At 40.9% G+C, this 22,801-nt stretch overlaps 1 protein-coding gene across 3 annotated transcripts in view; it reads right to left on the reverse strand.

Annotated features, from left to right (window-relative positions):
- The window catches only part of HDAC7 (histone deacetylase 7), a 439,476-nt gene that overhangs the window by 175,286 nt on the left and 241,389 nt on the right, over positions 1-22,801 (reverse strand). The window contains exon 3 of one of the 3 annotated variants that reach the window (XM_073663181.1): positions 22,179-22,245. The exons of the other annotated variants lie outside the window; for them this stretch is intronic. The gene's annotated coding sequence lies outside the window, so the exon portion shown is untranslated. The remainder of the gene's footprint in view (positions 1-22,178; positions 22,246-22,801) is intronic. 3 annotated transcript variants of the gene reach the window in all.

A 22,801-nucleotide genomic window follows, 5' to 3' on the forward strand; every position in this document is an offset into this window, starting at 1 on the left:
TCGCTATCTCTTTCCTCATGTGCAGGCATCGCAGGACCTTAGGTATCCATGGTTACGACCACTAGCAGCTAGCTAACTAACTGTGACTTTATCAGTGGACGTAACCATGGATACCTAAGGTCCTGCAATGCCCTGCACATGAGGAAAGAGACATAGCGAATCAGAAAAACTAGACTACATTTCTAATTGGAGGTATTTGCTAATATTATTACTACACCTACTACATATTTGGATAGGATCTTGGAGATGGGAATAGCCCTTTAAGCTAGATGGTGACCACCTTCAGTAGAGTTAAGGACAGGATAATATTTTTCTGATTTATTCTGCTTTTTTTTTCATAAACAGAAAACGACAATCCAATTGGCAAAAGGTAGGGGAGAGAAAAATATCAGGTCCAAGAAGAACATTATTCCATTGATAATGGAGGCTTTAGCTCAATTTGTGAGGACTATACTCCAACCCAAATTGTATGCAGTTTTCTCATACTCAAAAACTGCTGAAGCTCTTGATGTCCTCTAGTTCATGAGCCATGGCTGTGGGATACAAAGCCAATCTTTTTTCTGTCTCATATGTGCACATAACGATTAGGCCTGGCACTAAACACTGGATTCATAACGCCTTATGATGATTCAACACACTGGCTTCTTTCTCAGCACAATGGGCGCTCTTGCCAACTAATAACAGTTTGGACTGAACTCCACCAGCATTTTCCTTGCTTTTCCATATGGTAAAGGATAACAATGTGCCAGAAATTGTTTGCCAGATTTAACACTGAAATCATGTTGCAGATATTCCACACAAACCTTGTGTCATAAGAATAAAACTCAGGCATCAATGTTTCTTGTTTGGTGTAACACAAGAGTATGTGTCTATAGTATCTATAGTGCACACAAGAATATATAAAATACACATGTACAGTACAGACCAAAAGTTTGGACACACCTCATTTAAAGATTTTTCTGTATTTTCATGACTATGAAAATTATACATTCACACTGAATGCATCAAAACTATGAATTAACACATGTGGAATTATATACTTAACAAAAAAGTGTGAAACAACTGAAAATATGTCTTATATTCTAGGTTCTTCAAAGTAGCCACCTTTTGCTTTGATGACTGCTTTGCACACTCTTGGCAGTCTCTTGATGAGCTTCAGGGAGCTTCTTGACGGTCCCATGCTTGGAAAACTTCTTAATAACATTGCGCACTGTTGAAACTGGGGTACCAAGGTCTTTGGAGATGGCCTCATGCCTTTTGGAAGTCTTGTGTTTGCTAATAATAGCAGTTCTGATGTCCTCAGACAACTCCTTTGTCTTCACCATTGTGACAAAGGAACAATGCCTACTCTGTGGCTTTTTAAAACACTAAAGTCATCATTCATTGGCTAATTCAAGTCACATGGCCACTGACAATTAATCCAATTAATTACAGATGAATCTCTTCTGTGATTTACCACAAGCAAGGCAAAATGTGTTTCCATACTAAATTAATGTAAAGGGTGTCAATACCAGTGTCACCGCAAGCTTTAGGTTTTTCTATTTTTCCCTCCCATTGTTTTTTGTTTTAAATTATTGTTTATTATTTGCTCTTTTATATTTAACACGAGTGCTCTACACAAAAATACTGTTTCAATTGATTCATTTTTTTCAGGAGATATTCCACATTATGTACTTAAGCTTCATGGGTGCCAATAACAATGAGCAGGACTGTATACTGTACATATGACATTTTTTGCGATGCACTTCTTCAGGTGACCAGAAGATTATTTTGTTTTCATCTTCACCTATTCATAGCTATAACAGCCATAGCTATTCTTTTTCTTTTTTCTATAAACTTCACTATTTGAGGTCCTGTTTTTTGCGAGGCAAGCTATAGCATTTTTTAGGCACCGTTGTGCAAATCAAATGTGTTGCAAATGTTTTAGATTTATATTCATTTTTGTTGTAGATTAACTTGAAAAAATTTTATTGTGCCTTTTCTTTTAAAACATTTACCAATCACCAAAAATAATGTGTTTAATATATTATAGAGGTTGCTACGATTACAGGGATACCGATGTCAGTGTTATTTACTAGTTTGGGACATTTATTTTAAAAGTGTATTACAAAAATGAGATTGTTTACTGTTTTTACACCATTATTTTTATTAGCTTTATGGAAACAATATTTGGTGCTTAATTTATAGCTTTTCATTTTTTTTACTTATAAGGTACAGGTCTGTAGAGCTGTTCTGCTATATTGAGATGTCTCTCTATGTACCAGTTCAATATTAATTCAAAGAAGAAGAAGAATACTATTTACAACTTCTCTTATGCATAACAGTGAAGGATGGGGCTCACTGCTGCAAGTGCTTTGTTTGTGGTAAGACCCTTGGATTAGCCCCTCCATTGTGTTCTCAGATGATGTAGAACACACAGAAGAGACAGTGAACTGTGATTGCTTTAAGATTATATATAGTTTAAATCAACTGGGCTCTTGTGCAGCTGCATGGGCTGCACATGTGGTTTGTCTTCATCTGTTATTAAACAGATTTTTAGCCCCGATGAGGTTAGTGTACTTACTTTGAAAATCCACGTTAGAATGGCTGAACAATCATTATATTAATTGAGCATTTTTTCATTCGGCTCAGATTGGACTTATACAATGCTCAATTTAATATAAAATCTCATGCTTGCAAAGAGTTTAAATTCTAGTGTGAGTTTTAAGTAAATACACCAGTCTCATCAGACATAGGATATATTTAATTTTTTTATGCAATTTATATTGTGAAATCTGTATAATGATTCCCTTTCAGCTTGACTTTAGGAGCTTCATTATAGTAATTGGATATCAATTGGATTCAAAAACTTGAGATTGCTTTTAAGCAGACGCTTGGCATCTTTTGTCAAAGCAATAGCTAGCCTTTATAGAGCAAGGATACAGACATAGAGTTTGAAATGTTTGGTGCTACTAAAATAATGTGGAGATTGACCATTATTTGTATTTAGTCAAGTATAACTAAAGATGATAAGGCATCTTCCTCTGTGAAAGGATTGGCCAAGATAATGGTTGAATATTCTGCAAACACATCAAAAGCAAGAGTTAGAAGGGATTAAGAACTCATACCAGGTGATTATCATTTCTGTAGTGGGATTATGGGTTGCCAGTTATGAATTTTTGCAAATCTTTTATTACTAAATGGGCAGATGAAATTGTTTATGTTTCTGGCTTTTCATATAGCCATAGCCGAGTCAAGGAAATGGCCTGAAATTAAGTTTGAACTTGATAAACTTGTATGTCACCAGCCGTTCACCCCCAAACTATTTATATGTGCATGTAGCTCTTTCAAAGACAAGTCCAAGAATACCTTTACATGACCAGTCTATTCCTTTGTTTTGTTTGAATTAAAATGCAAATGAAGCTGAAGAATTATTTGGAGATCTGAAGCCTCTGTCACTCCAGCTCTATTCCCGACCCAGCGCTGCCTCCTCCTGCTTGACTGATCGCTCCTTTGCCTGAAGTCACACAGCAAAGATGCTGTCAGTCAAGCAAGAGGAGGCAGCGCTGGGCAGAGAATAGAGCTGGAGTGACAGAGGCTTCAGATCTGCAATACCTCTTTAGCCTAATTTGCATATCACTTCAAATGCTGATTTCTCGGTAATGGAGGAATGGACTGGCCATGCAAAGGTATTGCTGGACTTGTGTGTGAAAAAGCTAGATGCACATTAGCAAGTTTAGCAAGGTGAAATTCTGCTGACAGATTTACTTTAAGATCTCATGCTTGCTGAGGAAATGACCTGTCAGATGGAACCAGCTAACAAGGAGATACAAGAAAAGACAATGAGTAGGTGTGAGAAGTACTTTTATATATCAATCCAACAGACTCAAGCAGTTGCACTGGGATACTTTAAACTCACATACTGTGTAAATGTAGGTGCACACTCCCACTAATTAGGGAATTTAATCATTTCAGCCACACCTATCAGTAATAAGTACAGATAATGACTCACACAGCCATAAAATCTACATGGACAATCAATATCTGTAAAATGGGTCATTCTTAAGAACCTAGTGACCTGACCACAGTCACCAGTGAGCTGCCAGTGAATGCATTCCAGGAAAGAACCTTTTACATGGGGCTGTTATCATGTAAAAAAATCATTATTACAGGCAAATCTTCCCAAGCTTTCTTCAGTATAAACCTTTGCATCGATTACATCGGCAAGAATTTGCTTGTTTGTTCTTGATCTATTAGGATGACCTTAAGATGGTTGTTTCTTAGCACTATACCACCTTGTATAACCAGATATCTTATGAGATTTCAAAGGCGAACACACACACACGTCTTTTGAAAACGAAACTCAAAATATTGTTTTTCAGTGTTCATTTTTACTAAATTTTGTCCATGTGTAAAAGTTTATTCATTTTCTGCCAATTTTTTACAGATCCTCCTGTTGGAATGGTATAATTAAAGATCAGAAATATCTGGTGAAGCTGTCACGCAAGGTGTGGGAAAGACTAAGTGCAACATGAAGGGAAGAGGGGGAGGAAGCCCAAACACTAAGGAAAGGCGGAGTGGAGACCCCTATGCAGATCTAATATCACCCTGCCTACCCTTTCATCCCTATATAGGTTCCACAACTATCGCCGAGCAGGACACTAAACCCTGAATGACCCTAGAGCTTGGCCCTATATAGGGAGGGGCGAGCACTGGTCAGGCCCCTCTACAAATTAAAGACAACAAGGTAGACAAACAACTTAACTTGAGCAGACACTAGAGGAGTAACGCCAACTGTCCTCCAAGGGCACCAGAGAAGACGCTAGCTGACTGCTAGTGCTCCAAGCCTGTACATAGAAGTATCACTGGCGATTGCCGAAAGCAAACTGAGGGTTTTTAACTCCCATGCAAGGGTGTGTCAATCAGCAGCAGGAGGGAAGTCGCCGCTGGATCTTAAAGAAGGATTAAGAAGGTATCTGCAATGCCAAGCTCAGAGCTGGAGTGACAAAGGATTCAGATCTATAGCCTGATCTATAAGTCAGTCAAATGATGATTTCTCAGTAAAGGAGGAACAGACTGGCCATGTAAAGATATTGCTGGACTTGTATTTGAAAGAGCTGCATAAACATATGCATAATTTGGGGTTTGAAATCCTGTTGACAGATTCCCTTTAAAGAAAAGTTTCATACATGAGTGGGGCAGTAATATCTGCGTGATCTTCAACCTTGCAAAACTGCAACACTTAAACCATGCTGAGACTAAGGTTGTGTGCCCACTATGCGTTTTTTAAGCGTTTCCGCAGTGTAATTTCCGCCGTGGAAACGCTTAAAAAACGCTTGGTAATAAGTCTGCAATGGTCCCCAACGATAATCTGCATGTGCTGTGCACATGCTGCGGAAGTTTCCACTGCAGATTATCGTTGCGGAAAAATCCGCAGCACATCCATTAATTTTGCGGAATCGCTGTGTTTTAGCCGCCATTGACTTGCATTGGACCGCATAACATTCACATGACTACACGTCCACATGCGGATATTATGCGATTCAATGCGCGGATGGTACCCGGGTTTGGAGAAGAGGAGACTCTCCTCCAGACCCGGGTACCATAGTACCTGTAGTTAAAAAAGAATTAGAATAAAAAATAAACATATACTTACCTTCTGATGGCCCCCGGTCTGCTCCTGGCGGCGCTGCTGGCTCTTCGGCTGCTCGTGGTAGTAAAAGGACCTTCCATGACGTGATTTAGTCATGTTACAGGTCACGCGACCGCTGATGTCGGCGGTTGCGTGACCTGTCACATGACTAAATGACAGGTCATGGAAGGTCCTTTTACACCACCGCGAGCCGCCGAAGACACCGGAGAAGGAGACCGGGGGCCATCGGATGGGGAGTATAATGTTTTTTGTTTTTTTTTCACCATTTTTATTCTTTTTTTTTACTATTGATGCTGCATTTGCAGCATCGTAACTTGGTCACACTATATAAATGCATGCCAGTTGCATGGATTTATATAGCATGACCAAGTTGTCAAGCACTTTTCCAAGTGATGCTAAAATCGCTTGGAAAAGCGTTTGACAACCCGCATGCGAAATCGCATGTTCAAAACGCTTCACAAACGCTTCTACCTGGCAGAAAAAAATGCATGTAAAATCTGCATGCGTTTTTTCTGCCAGGGAGATGCAGAAATGCTCAGGAAAAATCCAGAGCATTTCTGCATCGTGGGCACATAGCCTTAAGGTTTTTCCACAGCTGCAATGCCAATGATAGAGACCACTGAGCTGGATGAATACATGCAATACCTCATACAGTGGATTAGGTAAGAGTTGAAAATCCCTTTACAGACTGCAACCAAAATAAATTTATCTTGCAGTTTCTGCAGTACAGCATGTCAGTGGTTTAGATATTGTTTTACTTTATTTACAAGTGCATCTCACTAAATTAGAATATCATCAAAAAGTTAATTTATTTCAGTTCTTCAATACAAAAAGTAAAACTCATATAGAGTCATTACAGAGTGATCTATTTCAAGTGTTTATTTCTGTTAATGTTGATGATTATGGCTTACAGCCAATGAAACCACAAAAGTCATTATCTCAGTAAATTAGAATACTTTCTAACACCAGCTTGAAAAATGTTTTTAAAATCTGAAATGTATGTTCAGTAAATGCTCTCAATACTTGGTCGGGGCTCCTTTTGCATCAGTTACTACATCAATGCGGCGTGGCATGGAGGCGATCAGCCTGTGGCACAACTGAAGTGTTATGGAAGCCCAGGTTGCTTTGATAGCAGCCTTCAGCTCGTCTGCATTGTTGGGTCTGGTGTCTCTCATCTTCCTCTTGACAATACCCCATAGATTCTCTATGGGGTTAAGGTCAGGCGAGTTTGCTGCCAATCAAGCACAGTGATACTGTTGTTTTTAAACCACGTATTGGTACTCTTGGCAGTGTGGACAGGTGCCAAGTCCTGCTGGAGAATGAAATTTCCATCTCCAAAAAGCTTGTCGGCAGAGGGAAGCATGAAGTGCTCTAAAATTTCCTGGTAGACGGCTGCGCTGACTTTGGTCTTGATAAAAAACAGTGGACCTACACCAGCAGATGACATGGCTCCCCAAACCATCACTGATTGTGGAAACTTCACACTAGACCTCAAGCAGCTTGGATTGTGGCCTCTCCACTCTTCCTCCAGACTCTGGGACCTTGTGGAGTGTGTCAGTGACTGCCTTCTGGACATCTGTCAAGTCAGCAGTCTTCCCCATGATTACGGAGCCTACTGAAACTGACTAAGGGACCTTTTTAAATGCATAGGAAGCCTTTGCAGGTGTTTTTTGTTAATTATTGTAATTTACTGAGATAATGACTTTTGTGTTTTCATTGGCTGTAAGCCATAATCATCAACTTTAACAGAAATAAACACTTGAAATAGATCACTCTGTTTGCAATGACTCTATATAATATATGAGTTTCATTTTTTGTATTGAAGAACTGAAATAAATTAACTTTTTGATAATATTCTAATTTAGTGAGATGCACCTGTATTACAAAGGTCAAAGCTGACACATACAGTATAGTGCAATTTTAAAGAATCTATTTAAAGGGAATTTCTCTAGTGAAGCTCTTATTACTGGAAGCCATAGTTATTATTGCCAAATGAAGCACCATGTGAAAGACGATATAATAGGCAAAAGGATTGGAACTCCTACAAATTATACCTCCAAGAGCTTTGATTACATCCCATTCTAAACCAATAGAATTAATGGGAATCTGTCAGTAGGATCAACCCTCCTAAACCATCTATATGGGCATGCAGGTGATAGAAAGTTGAATAAAATGATACTTTAATATCTGCGATCCAATATTTTATACAAGAAAACTATAGTTTTTCTTATATGCAAATGAGATGTTAAGATATATGGGCCGGACATTGATCTGTATGAGAATCTGCCTTCAGCGATTGTTTTAAATGACAGGAGACATTACCAGTATGAGACATGTAACTAACACAGAACAGAAGAACTGAACTTTGTCTCACGCTTCTTTATCGGGACAAAACTGATGAAGACAGGACAGGTTTGTCCTGATGAAGAAGTGTGAGACTTGGAAATGCATTGACATATCAACAGCATTCCTGGATCTCTGACTCCTGTTCATCATTCATCCACTGGCAGGGCAGAATTAACCCATTTTTCTCCAGCCTTTGATGTTCTCCAAATCATGGGTCTGCAGCTGCCTTTTTTACTCTACAAAACGGTTGTGGTCACACAACCCTGCCAGGGAAGCACATTTGCCCACATAATCTAATTTTTATCCGGATAAGACACTATTGCGCTTACTGTTTTTCCGGCCTACTATCCTATAACAAACACATTAGCAGCTTCAACTCTCACAGCTCTGCTGCATTGCAACACTGGCTGCCTGTGAGATGGAAGGTGAAGCTGAGAGGAACCTGCAGATGTGTCAGGTATAATCACACACAGCTCTGCAGTGAGATCAGGAGAGCAGACTGTCAGTCATTACATGTCTCACACTGGTAACTCCCCCTTTCATTTAAAATAAACTTTGGAGGCAGATTCTATATGCAAACAGAAGAGGAGAGTGCCTCACTGAGAAGCAAAGTCGGGAATCTTACAGAATCCTAGCCCTTACAGCACTGCAATTTAAAAGGTAATATGACAAAAGATTCACAGACAGCATGAATCAGAGCCTTACTAATCGGCTGTAGCCAAGTATGTTTTACTCTGAATTGCTGCAGTTAGATTATAACTGACACAACACAGTACAACAATAAACACATTTGCTGGTTCCTCTCAGCGCTTCAACTTCCATCTCACAGGCAGTCGGTGCTGCAATACAGCAGAACTGTGAGAGCTGCAGCAAATGTGTTTGTAAGGAGACAAAGCTCAGTTCTACTGTTCTGTGTTAGTTCCATGTCTCACACTAGTAGTGCCCACTTTTATTAAAAATAAGCTCTGGAGGCAGATTCTCGTACAGATTGGTGTCCGGCCCATAGATCTTAACAACATATATACATGTAAGAACAGCATGGATTTCTCTGGAATAATACATTGGATTGCAGATATCAAAGTATCATTTTATTCAGCTGACTATGACTTGCATATGCCCATGTATACGGCTTAGGAGGGTTGATCTTACTAACAGATTGCCTTTAATTTGGAGTTGGTCCTCTCTTTGCAGCCAAAATCGCTTCCACTGTTCTGGGAAGCCTTTCTCCAAGATTTTGGAGTGTGTCTCTGGGAATTTTACCCCCCCCAAGAGCATTTTTGAGATTAGACATAGGTGTTTAATTTGTTTTAGGTCAGGACTCTGTATGAACTAGTCAAGTTCTTTAACAAAACTTACCCAACCATCCTTTACGGGCTTTACTTTTTGCTCTGGGATACAGTCATTTTAGGACTAAAAGGGACCTTAACAAATCGGTTCCCACAAAAGTTTAAAGAATATAATTGTCTTTGTATGCTGAAGCATTAAAAATTCCCTTTCCTGGAACAAAGGGGCTAAGGCTAAGTGCCCACAATGCAGAAATGCTGCATATTTTTTCCGCTTCTCCCTAGCAGGAAAAACGCATGTGGATTTTACATGCGTTTTTCTTGCCAGGTAGAAGCGTTTGTCAAGCGTTTTTGCATGCATTTCTGCATGCGGGTTATCAAGTGCTTTTCCAAGCGATTTTAGCATCACTTGGAAAGTGCTTGACAACTTGGTCACACTATATAAATCCATGCAACCGGCATGTGACCAAGTTAATAGTTAAAAAAAAAAGAATAAAAATGGTAAAAAATAAAGATTATACTTACCTTCTGATGGCCCCCGGTCTCCTTCTCTGATGCGTCCGGTCTCCCCGGTGTCTCGCGGTTGTGTAAAAGGACCTGCCATGACGTCATTTAGTCATGTGATGTCAACGGTCGCGTGACCTGTCACATGACTAAATGACATCATGGAAGGTCATTTCACACCACCGCGAGCCGCCCAACACACCGGACGCATCGCTGAGGAGGCCGGGGGCCATCGGAAGGTAAGTATAATCTTTATTTTTTATTTTAAATTCTTTATTTTACAGGTACCATAGTACATGGGTCTGGATGAGAGTCTCCTCTTCTCCAAACCTGGGTACCATCCGCACATCGAATCACTTCATATCCGCGTGTGCACATGTAGTGATGCGGATATTATGCAGTTCAATGCAAGGCAATGGCGGCAATTACGCTGCGTGTCTGCAAAATTAATGGACATGCTGCGTATTTTTCCGCAATGATAATTATCATTGGGGACCATGGCGCACGTATTACCAAGCGTTTTTTAAGCGTTTTCGCTGCGGAAATTCTGCGGAAAAAATGCTTGAAAAACACATAGTGGGCACTCAGCCTTAGGCTGACCCCAGAGAAACAACCCAATAGCACTATCGCTACAAAAGCAAATGGGAGACATTTATTAGCATCCTGAATAGGACCTGTGCACAATATATACCCTATGGGAATAAACATGCTAGAAATAGGAGGAAACCACTATGGCTAAATAGAGCTGTAAGGGGCGCAATAAGTGACAAAAATAAAGCATTTAGAGAACTAACGCAAGTAGGTAGTGATGAGGCATTAAATAAATACAGAAACTTAAATACACTCTGTAAAAACCAAATCAAGGCAGCAAAGATTGAGACAGAGAGACTCATTGCCAGAGAAAGTAAAAATAATCCCAAAATATTCTTTAACTACATAAATAGTAAAAAACTAAAAAATGATAGTGTTGGCCCCCTTAAAAATAGTCTGGGTGAAATGGTGGATAAGGATGAGGAAAAAGCCAATATGCTAAATGATTTTTTTTCAACCATATTTACACAAGAAAATCGCATGACAGAAAACATGATCAGTGATGACAAAAATTCTCCATCAAATGTCACTTGCTTAACCCAGCAGGAAGTACGGCGGCGTCTAAAAATCACTAAAGTTGACAAATCCCCGAGCCCGGATGGGATACACCTGCGAGTACTGCAGGAATTAAGTAACGTCATAGATAGACCATTATTTTTAATCTTTAAAGATTCCATAATAACAGGGTCTGTACCACACGACTGGTGTATAGCAAATGTGGTGTCAATATTCAAAAAGGGGACAATAATCGAACTTGGAAATTATAGGCCAGTAAGCTTAACCTCTACTGTGGGTAAAATCCTGGAGGGTTTCCTAAGAGATGCTATACTAGAGTATCTGAAGAAGAATAACCTCATGACCCAATATCAACATGGGTTTACGAGGGACCGTTCTTGTCAAACTAATCTGATCAGTTTTTATGAGCAGGCAAGTTCTGGACTGGACCAAGGAAATGCAGTGGATGTTGTGTATATGGACTTTTCAAAAGCTTTTGATACAGTTCCACACAAAAGGTTGATACATAACATGAGAACAATGGGGATAGGGGAAAATATATGTATGTGGGTTAAGAATTGGCTCAGTGATAGGAAACAAAGGGTGGTTATTAATGGAAAACACTCAGACTGGGTCTCAGTTAACAGTGGGGTACCACAGGGGTCAGTATTGGGCCCCCTTCTTTTTAACATATTTATTAATGACCTTGTAGTGGGCATACAGAGTAATATTTCAATATTTGCAGATGATGCTAAACTCTGCAGGGTAATCAATACAGAGGAGGACAATTTTATATTACAGGAGGATCTATGTAAACTAGAAGCTTGAGCTGATAAATGGCAAATGAGCTTCAATGGGGATAAATGTGAGGTAATGCACTTGGGCAGAGGAAATAAAATGTATAATTATATGCTTAATTGTAATACACTGGGCAAAACTGTCACTGAAAAAGACCTGGGTGTATTGGTGGACGACAAGCTCACGTTTAGTGGCCAGTGTCAGGCAGCTGCTGCAAAGGCAAATAAAATAATGGGATGCATTAAAAGAGGCATAGATGCTCTCGAGGAGAACATAATTTTACCTCTATACAAGTCACTAGTGCGACCACACTTAGAATACTGTGTACAGTTCTGGTCTCCGGTGTATAAGAAAGACATAGCTGAACTAGAATGGGTGCAGAGAAGAGCGACCAAGGACTGGGGGGTCTGCAATACCAAGACAGGTTATTACACTTGGGGTTATTTACTTTGGAAAAATTAAGGCTTAGGGGTGATCATATTACTATGTACAAGTATATGAGGGGACAGTACAAAGACCTTTCTACTGATCTTTTTACTCTGAGGCCAGAGACGGGGACAAGGGGGCATCTTCTACGTCTGGAGGAAAGAAGGTTTAATCATAATCACAGACGGGGATTCTTTACTGTAAGAGCAGTGAGACTATGGAACTCTCTGCCGCATGATGTTGTAATGAGTGATTCACTACTAAAATTTAAGAAGGGCATGGATGCCTTTCTTGAAAAATACAATATTACAGGTTATATATACTAGATTGCTTGATAGGGCGTTGATCCAGGGAACTAGTCTGATTGTCGTATGGAGTCGGGAAGGAATTTTTTCCCCAATGTGGAGCTTAGTGTTTGCCACATGGTTTTTTTTTGCCTTCCTCTGGATCAACATGTTAGGCTATGGGTTGAACTAGATGGACTTAGTCTTCCTTCAACCTTAAAAACGATGTTACACCAAACTTTATATTTGCCACAATTCAGTCAGGCAGATAACTTTCTCCTGACATTTGCCAAACCCAACTCATCTATGAGACTGCCCTACAGAGAATTGTGTTGGTGATGTAAGGCTTGCATGCAGCTGTAAACCTGTGCCATGAGGCTCCTGTTGCAGTTATTGTGCTGATGTTAATGCCAGAGGAAGTTTTTGAGTCAGAGTGTTGGTAACTTTTATGCATTATGCAGTATACGCCTCAGCACTTAAGATCCAGCTCTGTAACTTTATGTAGTCTAAAACATCATGACTGAGTTGCTGTGGTCCCCAAATGCTTCCAGTTTTCAATAATGCCGCTCACAAATTAAGGTGGAAAATTTAGCAAATAAGAAATTTCACTTAAGGGGTTTTCCTATTGCACAGATTGCCCAAAGTTCGTTCTGTAGCAAAGCCTAAAGAAATCCCTAAACTGGTACAGCATATAGCCCTGACAGCTATAATCATGACTTCACCTGGCTATATGGTCAATTGTAGCCTAATGTAGAGGCATAGGTAGGGATGGTGTCCTGACTTATGAATACGGCCGATAGCTTATGATTTTTTAAAAAGGTTGCTAGCTGGTTCCATTGGCTGACAAAGTTATGGAACCTCTATCTTAACGAGACAACTGCTTGAAGCAGAAAACTGTTTAAATAGATCTATCTTATCTCATTCGTGACTGGTGATATTTAGCATACCTTATAGCGTTTTTTTTTTATTTTGTCATTTCTTTAAGAATCTTATAAATCGGGGAAAAGTTTTCTTGCCTCTATTAAACCATCCCCAGATGCTTTCTTAAGACTTTAATGGGCTATAGGTTTGGGTCTCTCCTGATTGAAAACATGGTACAGCATACATATAGAAACAAATCAAGATCTATTACTTCTGGCTTCTTATATGAAGTGTTCCTCAAGCTGGACCAATGCCAAGTGTACTGAAACCTTATGGGTGTGATTGTGTAATGTAACATACGAGCGTTTTTCCTCATTTCCTGTTCTAACCGTCTGATTCATTAGTGCTGTACAATTTTAGTACAAACTGTTTACAAAGGTGATTAGTAGGAAAATTACATATGAGTTTTCAAGTGGACCAAGTGGCATGGAACATTGAGATGTGGGGAGGTCACAGGGTGACTAGTCCCTGACACATGGCATTTCAGTATATAGATCAAAGTCTGAACGAGAAAGTACTACAGATAGATATATATGTTCAGCTATACAATCCTCATAAAATACAGAAAATACAGATGAAGTGGTTGTACATCTTCAATAACAGACACAAATCCAGTACAAAAAAGCAAAATAGACAGCGTCCACTCCAGGGTGATAGTGAAACAAAGTTGTCTTTTTACTCCACCATATACAGTACAAATCCAGTACAGTGACATATAATGATATATGTATACTAGATATTGAACCCATTCTGCGCCCGGGTAGCGAGCATTTTTATAGGCCAGAATCTATAAATGGAAAAGTGAACAGCTCTTCAGAGTGTCCAAGTGTGGGATCATTTGTCTCCGGGCACTCGGCATGGTGGGAGGAAGGAGGATTGGGGTGAGGAATATGTGGTCAAGACTCACGGCTACTGAGACTTGACCGTGTGGAAGAGATGGCGGTGGTGGTGGCTAAGTGACTGGAAGCTTTATCCGCTATCCAACCAACAACCTTTCGACACTGCTCTGGGTTTAATAGTGGTGTGCTGTGGTCCCCTAGGAATTGGGACAAGAAGGTTGGGCGAGAAGATGTGGGTGTTTGTTGTGGCACAATTTCAGCTTGCCCATGGCCTTGGCCTCGGCCTCTGCATGCACCATTACCATCACGTCCAGTTCCCCGTCCCTTGCCACACGCCTTGCCCATTTTAAATGGAGGACAATATCTTCCACGCTCACTACAAACGGCTGAATTTGGAGCGAAGTTATATGTAATCCGTGTGATGGAGAAACCACAATTTTAAATATCTGGCCTGTAGGTAACTATTTTGAACAGCAAACCGGTGCCAAAAACTTTGCTGACACACTGAAAAAAAATTTGAATGGAGGCCAAAAATGGCAGTATTTTCAGCGCAATCATATGTTAATGTGATCCGTGTGACGGAGAAACCACAGTTTTAAATACCTGGCCTGTAGGTAACTATTTAGAACAGCAAACCGGTGTCAAAAACTTCGCTGACACACTGAAAAAAAATTTGAATGGAGGCCAAAAATGGCAGTATTTTCTGAAAACGTATATGTCATCCGTGTGACGGAGAAACCACAGTTTTAAATAGCTGAATTTTTATTGCTGTAATATGGAAAGGACCTGGCTGTATTCTGCAGTGCCAACAAGCAAATGGCGCAGAAAAATGGTGTTCTCTGGATTGCTTTATAAGTAAATAATGAGGATAAAATCCCCAAAAAATTATTCCTGGCCCCTGAGGCCTGGGCCTTTGTCTAGAAATATCTAACAGCAGCAGAAGGCAGAACTGGAATGGAGCCTCTTGTGCTATATGCACTGCAGTCTGCTATATACACTGCCTGCCGGCCTATATACACTGCCTGCCTGATATCTCTGCAGATGGATTAGTCCTCAGAAGGACTGTTTGTTGAGATGGATATGTGTAATGTACTTGTTTTCTCCCTACACTACCTAATACACAACCAAATCTCTCCCTAGCTCAGCAGCACCTCTCCCTACAATGCCTGATTGCAGAGTAGACTGACGAGCACAGCGGCGCCAGGTCTTATATAGACCTGATGATGCTGTGCGGCCAGCCAATCACTGTAATGCCACAACCACCATGGCTGCGGCATTACAATGAGTGGCAGGCAATCCCTGCATGTTGATTGGCGCTCATCACTAATATACACTGCTCAAAAAAATACACTTAAACAACAGAATATAACTACAAATAAATCAAACTTCTGTGAAATCAAACTGTCCACTTAGGAAGCAACACTGATTGACAATCAATTTCACATGCTGTTGTGCAAATGGAATAGAGAATATATGGAAATTATTCGCAATTATCAAGACACCCTCAATAAAGGAGCGGTTCTGCAGGTGGGGACCACAGACCACATCACAGTGCCAATGTTTTCCGGCTGACGTTTTGGTCACTTTTGAATGTTGGTTGTGCTTTCAAACTCGTGGTAGCATGAGACGGACTCTACAACCCACAGAAGTTGCTCAGGTAGTGCAGCTCATCCAGGATGGCACATCAATGCGAGCTGTGGTAAGAAGGTTTGCTGTGTCTGTCAGCGTAGTGTCCACAGGCTGGAGGCGCTACCAGGAGACAGGCCAGTACACCAGGAGACGTGGAGGGGGCCGTAGGAGGGCAATAACCCAACAGCAGGACCGCTACCTCCGCCTTAGTGCAAGGAGGAATAGGAGGAGCACTGCCAGAGCCCTGCAAAATGACCTCCAGCAGGCCACAAATGTGCATGTGTCTGCACAAACAGTTAGAAACCGACTCCATGAGGGTGGTATGAGGGTACGACATCCACAGATGGGGGTTGTGCTCACAGCCCAACACCGTGCAGGATGCTTGGCATTTGCCACAGAACACCAGGATTGGCAAAGTCGCCACTGGTGCCCGGTGCTCTTCACAGATGAAAGCAGTTTCACACTGAGCACATGTGACAGATGTGACAGAGTCTGGAGACGCTGTGGAGCGTGATCTGCTGCCTGCAACATCCTTCAGTATGATCGGTTTGGCAGTGGGTCAGTAACGGTATGGGGTGGCATTTCTTTGGAGGGCCGCACAGCCCTCCATGTGCTCGCCAGAGGTAGCCTGACTATCATTAGGTACCGAGATTAAATCCTCAGACTCCTTGTGAGACCATATGCTGGTGCGGTTGGCCCCGGGTTCCTCCTAATGCAGGACAATGCCAGACCTCATGTGGCTGGAGTGTGTCAGCAGTTCCTGCAAGATGAAGGCATTGAAACTATGGACTGGCCCGCCTTTTCCCCAGACCTGAATCCGATTGAGCACATCTGGGACATCATGTCTCGCTCCATCCACCAACGTCACGTTGCACCACAGACTGTCCAGGAGTTGGCAGATGCTTTATTCCATGTCTGGGAGGAGATTCCACAGGAGACCATCTGCAACCTCATCAGGAGCTTGCCCAGGCATTGTAGGGAGATCATACAGGCACGTGGAGGCCACACACAATACTGAGCCTCATTTTGACTTGTTTTAAGGACATTATATCAAAGTTGGATCAGCCTGTAGTGTGTTTTTCCACTTTAATTTTGGGGGTGACTCGAAATCCAGGCCTCCACTGGTTAATAAATTTGATTTCTATTGATGATTTTTGTGTGATTTTGGAGTCAGGATATTCAACTTTGTACATAACAAAGTATTCAATGAGAATATTTCATTCATTCAGATCTAGAATGTGTTATTTGAGTGTTCCCTTTATTTTTTTGAGCAGTGTATATATGTATATATATTTATAGATATATATGTATATATACAGATTTCTATATATATATATATATATTGGAAAAATCATAGTTGTGTATACATATATATATATATATATATATACAGTGCCTACAAGTAGTATTCAACCCCCTGCAGATTTAGCTGGTTGACACATGCGGAATTAACTTGGCATTGTGACATTTGTACTGTAGATCAGCCTGGAAGTGGGAAATGCACTGCAGCAAATTTTTTATTTATTTATTTTTTTTTAAAACGTAAAAAGTTAATTCAGAGTGTCATTTATTATTCAACCCCTCAAATCACAAGAATTCTGTTTGGTCCCCCTAAAGTATTAAGAAGTAGTTCAGGCACCAAGAATAATGAGCTTCACATGTGTGGATTAAAGATCTCTTTTGCCAGCCTTTTATGACTATTTAAGACCCTCCCCAAACTTGTGAACAGCACTCAGACATGGTCAACATGGGAAAGACAAAGGAGCATTCCAAGGCCATCAGAGACAAGATCGTGGAGGGTCACAAGGCTGGCAAGGGGTACAAAACCCTTTCCAAGGAGTTGGGCCTACCTGTCTCCACTGTTGGAAGCATCATCCGTAAGTGGAAGGCTTATGGAGCTACTGTTAGCCTTCCACGGCCCGGACAGCCTTTGAAAGTGTCCTCCCGTGCCGAGGCCAGGCTTGTCCGAAGAGTCAAGGCTAACCCAAGGACAACAAGGAAGGAGCTCCGGGAAGATCTCATGACAGTAGGGACATTGGTTTCAGTCAAAACCATAAGTAACATACTCCACCGCAATGGTCTCCGTTCCAGACGAGCCCGTAAGGTACCTTTACTTTCAAAGCGTCATGTCAAGGCTTGTCTACAGTTTGCTCATGATCACTTGGAGGACTCTGAGACAGACTGGTTCAAGGTTCTATGATCTGATGAGACCAAGATCGAGATCTTTGGTGCCAACCACACACGTGACGTTTGGAGACTGGATGGCACTGCATACGACCCCAAGAATACCATCCCTACAGTCAAGCATGGTGATGGCAGCATCATGCTGTGGGGCTGTTTCTCTGCCAAGGGGCCTGGCCATCTGGTCCGCATCCATGGGAAGATGGATAGCACGGCCTACCTGGAGATTTTGGCCAAGAACCTCCGCTCCTCCATCAAGGATCTTAAGATGGGTCGTAATTTCATCTTCCAACAAGACAACGACCCAAAGCACACAGCCAAGAAAACCAAGGCCTGGTTCAATAGGGAAAAAGTCAAGGTGTTGGAGTGGCCTAGTCAGTCTCCTGACCTTAACCCAATTGAAAACTTGTGGAAGGAGCTCAAGAATAAAGTCCACATGAGACACCCAAAGAACCTAGATAACTTGGAGAAGATCTGCATGGAGGAGTGGGCCAAGATAACTCCACAGACCTGTGCCGGCCTGATCAGGTCTTATAAAAGACGATTATTAGCTGTAATTGCAAACAAGGGTTATTCCACAAAATATTAAACATAGGGGTTGTATAATAATTGACCCACACTTTTATGTTTAAAATTTAATAAAATTCAACTGAGCAACATAACTTTTTGGTTTGTAAGATTTATGCTTCTGTTCATAAAACCTACTCTCATTTGCAGTTTGAAGGCTCTAACTTATTTGCATCTTATCAAACCAGCTAAATCTGCAGGGGGTTGAATACTACTTGTAGGCACTGTATATATATATATACAGTACAGACTAAAAGTTTGGACATACCTTCTCATTTAAAGATTTTTCTGTATTTTCATGACTATGAAAATTGTACGTTCACACTGAAGGCATCAAAACTATGAATTAACACATGTGGAATTATATACTTAACAAAAAAGTGTGAAACAACTGAAAATATGTCTTGTATTTTAGGTTCTTCAAAGTAGCCACCTTTTGCTTTGATAACTGCTTTGCACACTCTTGGCATTCTCTTGATGAGCTTCAAGAGGTAGTCACCGGAAATGGTCTTCCAACAATCTTGAAGGAGTTCCCAGAGATGCTTAGCACTTGTTGACCCTTTTGCCTTCACTCTGCAGTTCAGCTCACCCCAAACCATCTCGATTGGGTTCAGGTCTGGTGACTGTGGAGGCCAGGTCATCTGGCGTAGCACCCCATCACTCTCATTCTTGGTCAAATAGCCCTTACACAGCCTGGAGGTGTGTTTGGGGTCATTGTCCTGTTGAAAAATAAATGATAGTCCAACTAAACACAAACCGGATGGAATAGCATGCCGCTGCAAGATGCTGTGGCAGCCATGCTGGTTCAGTATGCCTTCAATTTTGAATAAATCCCCAACAGTGTCACTAGCAAAGCACCCCCACACCATCACACCTCGTCCTCCATGCTTCACGGTGGGAACCAGGCATGTAGAGTCCATCCGTTCACCTTTTCTGCGTCGCACAAAGACACGGTGGTTGGAACCAAAGATCTCAAATTTGGACTCATCAGACCAAAGCACGGATTTCCACTGGTCTAATGTCCATTCCTTGTGTTCTTTAGCCAAAACAAGTCTCTTCTGTTTGTTGCCTGTCCTTAGCAGTGGTTTCCTAGCAGCTATTTTAGCATGAAGGCCTGCTGCACAAAGTCTCCTCTTAACAGTTGTTGTAGAGATGTGTCTGCTGCTAGAACTCTGTGTGGGATTGTCCTGGTCTCTAATCTGAGCTGCTGTTAACCTGCGATTTCTGAGGCTGGTGACTCGGATAAACTTATCCTCAAAAGCAGAGGTGACTGTTGGTCTTCCTTTCCTGGGGCGGTCATCATGTGAGCAAGTTTCTTTGTAGCGCTTGATGGTTTTTGCAACTGCACTTGGGGACACTTTCAAAGTTTTCCCAATTTTTCGGACTGACTGACCTTCATTTCATAAAGTAATGATGGCCACTCGTTTTTCTTTACTCAGCTGCTTTTTTCTTTCCATAATACAAATTCTAACAGTCTATTCAGTAGGACTATCATCTGTGTATCCACCAGACTTCTGCACAACACAAATGATGGTCCCAACCCCATTTATAAGGCAAGTAATCCCACTTATTAAACCTGACAGGGCACACCTGTGAAGTGAAAACCATTTCCGGTGACTACCTCTTGAAGCTCATCAAGAGAATGCCAAGAGTGTGCAAAGCAGTCATCAAAGCAAAAGGTGGCTACTTTGAACAACCTAGAATATAAGACATATTTTCAGTTGTTTCACACTTTTTTGTTAAGTATATAATTCCACATGAGTTAATTCATAGTTCTGATGCCTTTAGTGTGAATGTACAATTTTCATAGTCAGGAAAATACCGAAAAATCTTTAAATGAGAAGGTGTGGCCAAACTTTTGGTCTGTACTATATATATATATATATATATATATATATATATATATATATATAGAGGCAGTGACTGGAAAAGTCATGGATGGTGTAAAGGTTTCACCTCGGTTCCTCACCTATATATGGTGAAAAGGTCCAAGTTAGTCTCTCAGTATGGACTTGGAGGTTCAGTAGTGAACTGGGATGGAGCCTTCATTCCTAGTCCACTACTTTTTTTCTTTTACTACTGTCTCATTATTAAACGCAGCTGGACTGAGGCCTATGGGGATCTCTAGCTGGACATAGTGTGGTCTCTCTCTGGGTGACTGTTCTCAAATTAGAGGTACAGGTTACTACTGTTTTGTGACAGACAGGAAAGTCATACGTTTTAGGCTATGTTCACACACATGCTTTTTTCTGCAGCTAAATCTGCTGCAAATCTGCTGACAACTTTTCTCTGGTAGGAAAACAGCTGCGTCAAAAATGCCGGTTTTGCTGCTTTTTTTTGAGCGTTTTTTTCACTGTCCTTCTGTCTCTATTCATGCATGAACATAAAGTTTTGTGAAAAAAAAAATCTCATTCTGTTTTTGGCATAGTGGGGGAGGTGAATTGTTCAGGAATGGTTTAGACACTGGCAATGCAAGTGCTCAGTTGAGCAGGATTATGTTAAGTTAGTTTTGTTTTGGATCTTACAACGGTATGTTGGTTCCCTGTACTCAATCTACGTTAATAAAAGACAGAAAGGGACCAAGTTTGGACATTTTAACCTGTCTGTGTCTTTGTCACACTAACCAGTGAGCTACATCCGCACAATATGTATATACACATATAGATAGATGGATGGATAAAGAAACCATGAATCTAGGCAGCACAAGATTCAGATGCAAAGCTTGACGAGGGCTCAACTGTTAATGAGCCGAAACGTGGCCACTCTGCACATGGGCAAATAAACCACTGGATTTTTTTTTATCTGAATCTTCTAGATTGCTGCCTACATTTAATGTTTTTTCTATCTTAAAGGGGTTGTCCGGCCTTACGGTACAAGTCTGCAGTTACGATATGTGACTGCAGACTTGTGAATCCTTACATCACATGTACTGCGTGCTGTAAGGAATCTCCAGTGCCGGCGTCGGGAGTAGCGGGAGCGTGACCGCAAGTATGTAATTTGCATACAAGCAGACACCGTTGCTGGCACCAAGAGCAGCAGTCACATGACCGCAGGTATGTGATTTCCATGCAAGCAGTCACGTGCCTACTAGACATGCATGACCTCGCTCAATGCAAGTGCATTAAGCAAGGCTGGACACGTCTAGTTGGAATGTGGCCGGAAGTATGCAAATCACATACTTGCAGTCTTATTACCACCCGCTACTGGCATCAGACACTGGAGAGTGCGAGCTATGTGAGGATTCACAAGTCTGCAGTCACATAGAAGGACTACACACTTGTACCCTAAATAGTTGTTTTGGGTTACAACTGGTGGGCATACACAGAATCACTATATTGGACTTGTATTGCTTTCTTCCTTTTTTTTCCAGCTAGATATATACTCAAAATGTGATTAATAGATAGATATTAGATAGACTCAACAAACAGTACACAGAAAATATAAGAATTGAGCATCCAAATCAAAGTACAAGTTTAATAGGAACTACCATGCTCTCTCTTTCCACTCTGTGCACCACAGTCTGAAGTCCATTTGGTACAACATGTCAGGAACCTCTGAACTTGGACATACCCAAAGCACGCTGCATGCCAATAATAATTATTATCTTGTTCGCTCATAATTGTGATAATCTACAATGAAAAGGTATGTGGAGATGTCCATTTTTTACATTTAACATATCTACCTGTTAGTGGTACTGCCTCCACCTCGAGGTTCACAGGCTACAGATGTCTTCCATCTTCTATGTATATCTGTAATATAGATTTTGAGTCAGAGCAATGGCCCTATAAATCTGTACCTACAGATTGGACAATCCAAGAATTCAGTCATGAATCATCATCATTTTGGGTCCCAATGATTATTTTTGTAAATTAACCAATAACCCTCCAGAATTTTTCAGTATAATAATTCCCATAGAAAATCACGGCATTGCCATTTACAGCCTCCAGTTTGGAGCATTGTAGATGCAGGCACATACTTAAGAACCATACAGGGATATGATAGACATTGACAGCTGTATTAATAACACAAATCTTTTCTCATAGGAATGGAACTAAGAGAAGGAGCCAACATTCCACATACTAATCCTCATACTGCCGTACAGATCTAAGACAGAGCGAAAATAAAGGTGACAGTATTTGTTCACATGAGTAAGTACACAATGGAAATATCTATCAGAATTACCCTTTATTTGGGACCATGAAACCCCCATTTAAGGACCTGAATGTAAAAGAATTAAAGAGCGTTATGCTCGGATCGTTCTCTGTTCTGTAGTGCTGGAATTTTATTAGTATTAAGCTTCAGTTA

Source organism: Phyllobates terribilis, unplaced genomic scaffold, assembly GCF_046119375.1.
Source record: "Phyllobates terribilis strain yellow unplaced genomic scaffold, ASM4611937v1 Scaffold_2__4_contigs__length_985480577, whole genome shotgun sequence".
NCBI lineage: Eukaryota > Metazoa > Chordata > Amphibia > Anura > Dendrobatidae > Phyllobates > Phyllobates terribilis.